Raw genomic sequence first — 9,816 nt, forward strand, 5'->3', positions numbered from 1 at the left:
ATCCTCCTTATTTCAAGAGTACAGTGAATGAATGTGATACTGCAGCACCGTGTGAGGCTCCTGAGGCAGTGTTCACAATCCTCCATCTCACAAGATAACAGTGAGTGAATGTGATGCTGCAGTTTCTAGTGAGGCTCGCGAGGCAGCGTTCACCCTCCTCCTTATTACAAGAGTACAGTGAGTGAAAGTGATGCTGCAGTACCCAGCGAGGCTCCTGAGTCAGTGTTCACAATCCTCCATCTCACAAGAGTGCAGCGAGTGAATGTGATACTGCAGTACCTAGTGAGGCTTGCAAGGAGGAGTTCCCCACCCTCCCCCTTATCACAAGAGACCAAAGGGAGTGAATGTGATGCTGCAGCACCTAGTGAGGATTGTGAGGAGGGGTTCCCAACCCTCCTCCTCACAAGAGTACAGTGAATGAATGTGATGCTGCAGCACCTAGTAAGGCTCATGAGGAGATGTTCCCCATTCTCCTCCTTCTCACAAGAGTGGAGTGAATGACAGTGAGGCTACAGTACTTAGTGAGGCTCGTGGGTAGGGGTTTCCCACCCTTCTCCTTTTCACAAGAGTGCAGTGAGTGAATTTGATGCTGCAGTATATAGTGAGGCTTGTGCGGAAGGTGTTCCCCACCCCCTCCTTCTCACAAGGGTACAGTGAATGTATGTGATGCTGCAGCACCTAGTGAGGCAGTGTTCACAATCCTCCTTCTTCTCACAAGAGTGCAGTGACTGAATGTGATGCTGCAGTACCTAGTGAGGCTTGTGAGGATATGTTTCCCACCCCCTCCTTCTCACAAGAGTACAGTGAGTGAAAGTGATGCTGCAGCAGCTAGTGAGGATCAGGATGAGGTGTTCCCCCACCCGCCTCCTTCTCACAAGAGTTTTAAGTATTTGAATGTGATCCTGCAGTACATCCTGAGGCATGTGAGGAGGTGCTCACAATCCTCTTTCACACAAGAGTGGTGTCATTGTCTCTGACGCTGTAGTGCATAGTGAGGCTTTTGCAGGTCTCTGCTCAGCTCACTTAGCAGGGCTGGACTGGGACCAATAGTTTTTGTAGATCAGCCCTCATACTGCACATAGTGAAGCAAGCACAGCCTGACTGTTGCAAGTGGAATTTGGTAGGGGATGTGTGGGGACTCCCCCCAAGAAAATTTTGAAAAAGTTGGAAATATTATAGAACCTTGTCTTTTAGCTATGTGTAGCAAATGGTTGCAATGCACTGATTTAGGTGAAATAGCGCTATAAAGCACAAACAAACTGTAGTTATCTGGTTGCCCCAGACCAGGGACATAGTCACAAGTTCAGGCCGACAAGAATGGATCACATGCCGGCTAAATGGACCTAGTTTGACCCGCTGAACAAGAGTACCTTAAATCCTGGCTACGGGGCATTGCGTGGTCCTGCGTCGAGGATGTGCCATGCAGCTGAGACGATGTGAGGTCCGGGTCAGATATGCGTCTCGCCGGTTCTGTGGAGCTGTGAGGCTGCGATGCAAAGTACTGCATCCTCGTGGAAGAGGCCATCGACAAGGGGGCTTGCAATATGTAGTCTTGCACTGAGTATACATTGTGCACAGTCTGGTTCTGAATAAGCTGCGGAGCTTGAGATGTGGAGTTCTGTGTCATCTTTGATGCAGTCGTCGATGAGGGGCTTGCAATGCGAGTATGTGTTACTCAGTGGCAGTTCTGATGAAGCTGCAGGCTGCGAGGATGATGCAAAGTCATGGAGGCAGGAAAATCCACGCAGCAGAGGCAATGCATCGATTCTGCTCCTAGTTGCGCATCACAGCAGAGGAGGTGCAACGGTTCTGCTGAATCTGCAGATAGGCAGACAGAGCACTTTCAAGCCCAGGTGTGCGTTACAAGAGTCTAGCCTTTGGAGCCACTCTGCTGGTCCTGGTTTCAGGTTGCAGGTTCCAGTCATCTCACCCAGGCAAGAGGGCAGCAGGTCAGCACAGCAGGGCAGCAGTCCTTCAGGGCAACAATCCAGCAGAGTGGCAGTCCTTTCAGGTGCACAGCGTATTTCTTCCTGACAGAGACTTCCTCAGCACCAGAAGTTGAAGAATATGGGTCTGAGGTCCAGTATTTATACCTGGTACCCACTTTGAAGTTGGAGAGCATCTAGAGGTTTCCACCCCCCTGAGGTGTCAGGCATTCCCTTCCTCCCTGTCCTAGTCCCAGCTTGTCTAGCGTCACAAAAGACCAGTGTCAAACCCTTTGTGAGAGTTCTTAGGCAGAGCCTGTGTGATGTGTGAAAGCTCCTCTCCCTCGTAACTGAGTGGCCCGTCCTGCCAACACCCATCTTCCTTCTGTCTCACTGTCTGAGAGGAATACACAAAGACCAACTGCCAGCTGCATCTGTTCCAGAAACAGGCTTCAGTCACCCAATGGTTAGGACAAGAAAAAAGCAACTTTCTAAATGTGGCATTTTCCGAATTGTGACTAACAACCAACTTTACCATTAAAGAGGGCTTTTAATTACAATTCTTTAGACCCCCAAACTCAACGTGACTTCCTCTTCCCAACTGGAAGCTACAGCTTATTGAATGTAATAAGGTAACTCCAATGATATCTTATTAGAGAGGTAGGCTTTGCAGTAGTGAAAAACACATTTAAGAGTTTTTCACTACCAGGACATGTAAAACTTAAAAGTACATGTCCTACTTTTTAAATACACTGCACCCTGCCCTCGGGCTGTTCAGGGTCTACTCCAGGGGTTACTTAAATGTATTAAAAATAAAGGTTTGGCCTGGCTAAAAAGGTCAATTGTGCCAGGTCGAAATGGCAGATTAAACCTGCACAGCAAGTGATGCAGGCTCATTAGTAGCATTAAATTGACAGGCCCTGGGTAAAGGTAGTAGCACTTTACTAGGGACTTACAGTAATGTAATTATGCAAATTGGGTGTCAGCTAATTCTAACATGTTTTAAGGAGAGAGCACAAGCACTTTAGCACTGGTTAGCAGTGGTAAAGTGTATAGAGTCCTACGGCCAGCAAAACCAAAGTTAGCAAAACAGGAGGGTTGAAGGCAAAAAGGTAAGAGAAACCCAAACCAATTATTTCAGGTCAAACAATTACCCTCCTCAAACTAAAGTCATGAAGAATCAAAGGGAACTCTTGATTGTGGCCTAATAGTGTGTATTTCCTAGATGCGGACACAAGTGACTGGGGAATAACACCGAAGACGTCTGACTACTATTGGAGACCTGACTTCAAGGGGGATTGTGTTGTTGCTTCTAAATGTCTTATTAAGTTGCATGTGTAGAGATAGAAATAAACTACTACCTTCTCTTACAAAAGAAAGTATTTGGTTGGACATTGAATTATTGTTCGAAAAGTTTGCACTTTGAGTTATGAGTCGTGTTCACTGACCTGTATCTACATCTCCTTCCTCCCCCAAAGGAGACTTGACTGCTTGACCACAGCTACCACTGAGAGTCAAGTACTGGAGGGGTACTTGGCTCAATTGAGAAGGATTCATAGTAGCTGAGGCACTGGGACATCGTGAGTAAAAGGCCTCAACCACCACGGTTGGCCCAGTAGCCACTGCATGACCCGTGGCCCTCTGAGCGGGGTTCTGACAACACTACCTTAATTTTGATCACTTTCCATGCACACTCATGCAGATTGTTGCAGACTACAGCATGTTGCGTTCCATTTGCTCACATTCTGTGCATACTCATGCAGTATTGTGCAGATTACAGCATACTACCTTTCCTTTGCTCACATTCCTTGCCCACACATGCAGAGTGGTGCAGATTACAGCATACTACCTTTCCTTTGCTCACATTCCTTGCCCACACATGCAGAGTGGTGCAGATTACAGCATACTACCTTTCCTTTGCTCACATTCCTTGCCCACACATGCAGAGTGGTGCAGATTACAGCATACTACCTTACCTTTGCTCACGTTCCTTGCCCACACATGCAGAGTGGTGCAGATTACAGAGCTCTACCTTTCCTTTGCTCACGTTCCTTGCCCATACATGCAGAGTGGTGCAGATTACAGCATACTACCTTTCCTTTGCTCACGTTCCTTGCCCACACATGCAGAGTGGTGCAGAGTACAGAGCTCTACCTTTCCTTTGCTCACATTCCTTGCCCACTCATGCAGAGTGGTACAGATTACAGCACTCTACCTTTCCTTTGCTTACATTCCTTGCCCACTCATGCAGAGTGGTGCAGATTACAGCGCTCTACCTTTCCTTTGCTCACATTCCTTGCCCACTCATGCAGAGTGGTGCAGATTACAGCGCTCTACCTTTCTTTTGCTCACATTCTGTGCACACTTGTGCTGAATGGTGCATATTGCACATTCCCTGACCTTTTCACTTCTCTGTCTCCCTAAAGTGACCATAAATTCCAAGCTTGACTGTCCTCTCTCTCTTCACTCCAACTGTTGCCCCCCTTCCAGTCAAGGGCAAAGTGAAATACCCGCTGCATCATCCTGAGTGGGGTGCAGATTAAACTGTTTATGGCTCTTTCTAACTTGGATAAGTGCATCGCAGGTCATCGTAATATGTGGAGTGGGTGTTAAAGAAGCCAACTACTTTGACAAAGAGAATGATTAAAAAGCCCCAAAAAATAAGTGAAAAGCAAAAGGAGTGAGAGCTGAAAAAATGGAACAGAAAAAGAAACAAAAAAAAGAAAACGCAAGGAAAAATTAAGTTAGAAGAGCAACCCTTCCACTGTTGACGCCAACCCTGCAGTGCTTTATTTTCATTTGACTGATTTACTGATCTGTTTTAGATTGCTATATAAAAAGGTACTTTTTGTCATTTTGGAATTTCACATTCCTGGTGTCAAATGTACACTTGCGTGATAATGCATGCGTCATCATACTTCATCATGCATGCACACGAATATAAATAGTAGCAGTTTCCATGGCTGCGTCATTGTGCATTTTGGGTCTCGCCTGCAGGAAACACGCATGCGCTGTTGATATGGTGACTATCTCTGGTTAAACTATAAAAATGAGCTTTTAGCCCGGCCATTACTTACCATTCCTTGGCATCATTATCACTCTCCGTTGCTCCGGCCCATTACTTACCTTTCATTGGCATCGTTATCACTCTTCTTTGCTCCCGTCCATTACTCAACATTCATTGGCATCATTATTACTTTTCGTTTTAGTTTTCTAATTTGGCAGCACGCGACACATCACTTTCAACATCACTTCCTGTTCTTTGTGTGAATCACAGACCAAGTACAGATTGATTACATTTAATTATTGTTTGTCTACTCCTCGCGCTGTGATTGAGGTACTATTTCTTCTTTTTTGGCCATTTTCACCACAACTAAACCTTAAGGTATTACATTGCACAAGTTCGCATGTATTTTTTTATGCTTGGGAGATCAAGTAATGTGGGCAGAATCACAGGGTGTTGAGCCAACATGTTTTTTGCGTGAGGGGGTATAGAGTCTCCCATGCGCCGTATTAGTTATTTAACTCATGTTCGAGCCAGGTCGCCCTTCGATGGGCACCACCTAATTTACTATATATCACTGGCCCAAGGCAATTTTTTAAATGTTATATGTTAATTAGAATTCCTACACGAGGTAGGTAGATTTCAGGATAAAATTTAAAAATTAATTAGTATCTTTTACTAAAATGGCCACTGGAGGGCATCATAGTAACACAGACACAGCCCATAAACATTATTATGAGACAAAGTAAAGTGCTTCAATACCATAAACTAGGAGGAAGAGCAGAAAACAAGCGCTTTTTATGTCGTTGCTATGGCAACGATCTATTATATCTTTAAAAAAAAAAATCTCCAAAGGGGGCTTTTTAGCCCACCCATTACTTACCATTCATTGGCTTAATTATCACTCTTCTTTGCAGCCTTCTACTTCGGGAGCGCTCTGATGCCATCACCTCATGGTCTTTGTGTGGAGCATCGACCAAGTATAGATTTATTTGACTTAATTGGCATATGTCCCCTATGATCATGGTATCATTTATTAGACCCGTGCGGTAAACTCCGCTCCGCTCGCGGAGTCTGCCGAATTCGGGTGCTCCGTAGAGGATCACGGAGTTCGCGAATTCCGCCTTTCGAGCACAAAGCGGAGCTTTTTTCCATTCTCATCCTTGAGTTTTGTTTTGGCACTCGACCTCGAGTGCCAAGAGTCTCAAGTTGCTTGCAAGTGAGTGCTAAACTTCTCGCACCATTAGTGAGCTCCTGCAAAACTTCACGCTCACTCGCACAGCTTCCTGCTGCGCTGGAGCCAATCTAGTGTGGATCTCAAATGGAATGGTCGTGCAGCTTTTCGGCTGGAGGCAGCTGAGTGGCTTTCGGAGTGGATTTTCTTCTCAAACTGGCCGTTAGAGTTGTTTTTTTGTATGAGATGTCTTTTCTTTTTTAAACTTTTTTTTTCAAACAGAAAGCAAGTGCCCCAAAGACTCCAACTTCCTGTTCCTGTCACCTTTCATTGGGATTTGGAGCTGGAACGATAAATCTCCTTGTCTGCTGCATATATTCCATTGGATTTAAGGACTTTGTATTTGAGATTTCACAAGTTGAAAAACTGGTGTTTGATTGGGGGCATGCACCTGGATTTATTTGTACTTTTATTCTGAATGAAAAATGTATTGTGGTGGGTGGCCTGCAGGATTAGTAGGGGTCTAGTTATTTTTTTGCATGTAATTTATCTTCTTTTGTAAAGGAAAAATGTTGTACAGTTCAGTACATTTTCTTCTCCATGTTTTTGAGTAAGTTTACAATATTGATTGATTGAATTCACTATGTGGGCTAGTCTGCCAATGGGCCTTCCAGCCAACAGGCCCAGTATCAGTCATAGGTGCATGAAACAACTGTTTCTGTGGTGTCTGTTGAATTGAAACGTCATTTAGGCCATGAATGGCATTGGATTAAATTGCAAAATGTGTTTTTTGGGGGGTATTTCAAGTTTTTTTTCTGCAAACAGTGTATAGGTGGGTTAATTATATTTGATGCCTTTGGAGTATGTGTGTTGTAGTAAAATGTCTTAGTCCAAATAATTTTAGTTTTTGGCATTGCTGAATTAATGCTAATTATTCTGTGTTATCAATCTATGCCTCTTTTGTGTGGCCAGTGTGTGAGTGTGTTTGCCATAGGCCACCATTTGTCTTTGTTCTCCATGCCATGTGGCTAGGGGCCATTTTGTATCGTCAGTACCCATAGGCCTGCATGTCTTCATTGTTCCCCATGCCATCTTACTTGTTGTGACCATGTGGCTGGCTGCCATTTCTTTAGGCAGCCAGTGTGCTTTTTCCATAGGCCTGCATGAATTCTTTGTTTTTGGCCATTGCCTCCTAGCTTGCTGTTTGACCATGTGGTCAGTGGCCATTTTGTGGAGGCAGCCAGTGTGCTTCTGCCATAGGCCTGCATGTCTTCTCTCGTCCCCATGCCTTCTTGCATCTTCTTGTGACCATGTGGCTGGTGGCCTTTTTTTGTAGGCAGCCAGTGTGCTTTTCCCATAGGCCTGCATTTGTTCTTTGTTTGTGGCCATGCCTCCTTGCTTGCTGTTTGACCATGTGGTTGTGACCAATGTGGCTGGCAGCCATTTTGTGTAGTCACTGCAGCCAGTGTGCTTTTGCCATAGGCCTGCATGTCTTCTCTTTGTTCCCCTGGCCTTCTTGCTCCTTCTTGTTGTGGCACTGGCTGGCAGCCATTTTGTGCATCCAGCCAGTGTGGCCCTTTGCCATAGGCTTGCATGAATAGTTGAGAGAGCAGTTTAAGAAATGTTATGCCTGAGGATAGTTTCACTTAATTAAAAAAAAAAGTTTATATTTTCTTAATTTTAGATTTTTTTATTTTAATTGTTAACTTTTTTTGTAATTTTAGAAAAAAGATTTAATTTAAATGTTTTTAATTTTATTTTTCTTTATTTTTTTATGACTTTTTATTTTCCTAACATCTGGCATCAACACCATGTCTGCAATATACGCACAACAGCATTTAATGTCTAAGGATTAGTCCTGTCACCTGCACCTCCCTGAGTGTCACATCCCAACGTGATGCACATAAAGCAAACAGTTACATCTGTATGTTGCTGTTTTTGCTCTTTCTTATCCTTCTTAAGTGTACACTATGAAAGCCTATGTTGGTGTGGTTTTACGAATGGAAAGTTACACTGTATATTTATAACTTAAGTAACCACACTGAATGTTATTGACTGTTTGTACTACTAATCAAATTGAAACAGTGCCACTTTTCACTGATGTTCTTCATGCTTGTTTGCTTTTAGGTGCACAAGAGAAGAGACATCACCCACAGTACTGCGAGACAGTAGGCCTGTGAACGACCTGACGCGTGACTGCTTAAGCAACATGGGCATCTCCTCAGCTTGGGAAGCTAAGTGCCACTGCCAACTGACAGCTTCAAGATGGCTGCCAAGAATGTGGCCAGTAGGGTGGAGAAGAAGCAGGTTTCCACCACTGGCATGCCGACCACACCCTTTTTCGGCAAACTTAGGCCTGCTACACCGGCCTCCGGTGAGTAAGCTGAGAGCAGCACTTCTGCATCAACAGCACCGGCCCCCCAACCTAAGCCCAGGACCATGTCTGTCAGTGAGGCAGCCACTGCAATCATGTCAACGCCAACGAGTAGTGACATTGAATTGGATTTGTCCCTTTCGCAAAGTACTACACAATCATTTCAGGAAACCGAGCAAAGTGGACAGCAGCTGTAGCCAGCAATTGTACATTTGCCTGATGTTGGAGCAGAACAGAAGGTTGAGTTTCCTTCTGAGCAAGAATTTGAACCTCCTCTTTTAGAACCAGTGGCTTCCAGATGTCCAGCAAGGAAAAAGAAGGGTGCAACTCCACCATCTTCTCCAAGCACCACTTCAGATCATGATGATAGGGACATGGAGTGGACCCCGGAAGAATCCAGGAGACAACAGGAGAGGCAAGGGAAAAGAAAAGCTCCCAAACGGCTTAGACTTATGGAAGGGGATGATGACAATGAGGCAGTCATGGTGGAAGATGACACAGAGGAATCTGACATTGCTATTCAACCTGCTCCAAGGGATGTGGCACTGGTAGCACACCCACCAGCTCTCATATTTGCAAACCCCCAGCTGGGACCTACACCAACCCCTGCCTCAGGAGAAGCAGAGAGGCAATCGACGACATGCCCACCTACCTCCAGTTTGTCTTCACGCATTGGCAGTGGCACAGTAATAAGCATTTGCAATGCAATAGGTCTCACATTATTAAAGTTTGAGCTATTGGCAGTGCTAAATAATGCAACACCAATAGCTCAAACTTTAATAATGCGAGACCTATTGCATTGCAAATGCTTGTTTTAGACAGGTATGCATATGTGTTTAGGCAAAATGCAATCACTGTGTGTGGGGCAACGGATGATGTGAGCTGACCTACAGCCCCATGCTATGACGAAAGGAAGCAAAATGTGAACGACAGATGAGCAGGCCAAAGGATGAATGTTTATATTTATGAATGTTTGATTACACGAGGTCACCAAAAAGCTGAAGCTCTGTCTATGCCAGAAGGAATTAGGGTTTCTCAAAACCAAATAACCTGTGTCTCTTTACATAAGTGAGCCACATCTAACACAGCTAACAACAAAGTTCCATATAATTAGTTAAGGTGCCATCACAAAGACTTCAATTGCCGAATGTTGTGTTTTTCCTGTATGACTAGCAAACAACTTCCTGTCTCAGCTCTCAGAGTGTTAATATTATTAACTAGCAGGCTTCCCACGAGTTTATTTAAAACACTTGCCTTGAGCATGCACAAAGGAGACCAACTCAGGATAGTTTGGGAAACTTTAATAAAATATAAAGAATTTCAATTTTATGTCTCAATT

Source organism: Triturus cristatus, chromosome 1_1, assembly GCF_964204655.1.
Source record: "Triturus cristatus chromosome 1_1, aTriCri1.1, whole genome shotgun sequence".
NCBI classification, from domain to species: Eukaryota; Metazoa; Chordata; class Amphibia; order Caudata; family Salamandridae; genus Triturus; species Triturus cristatus.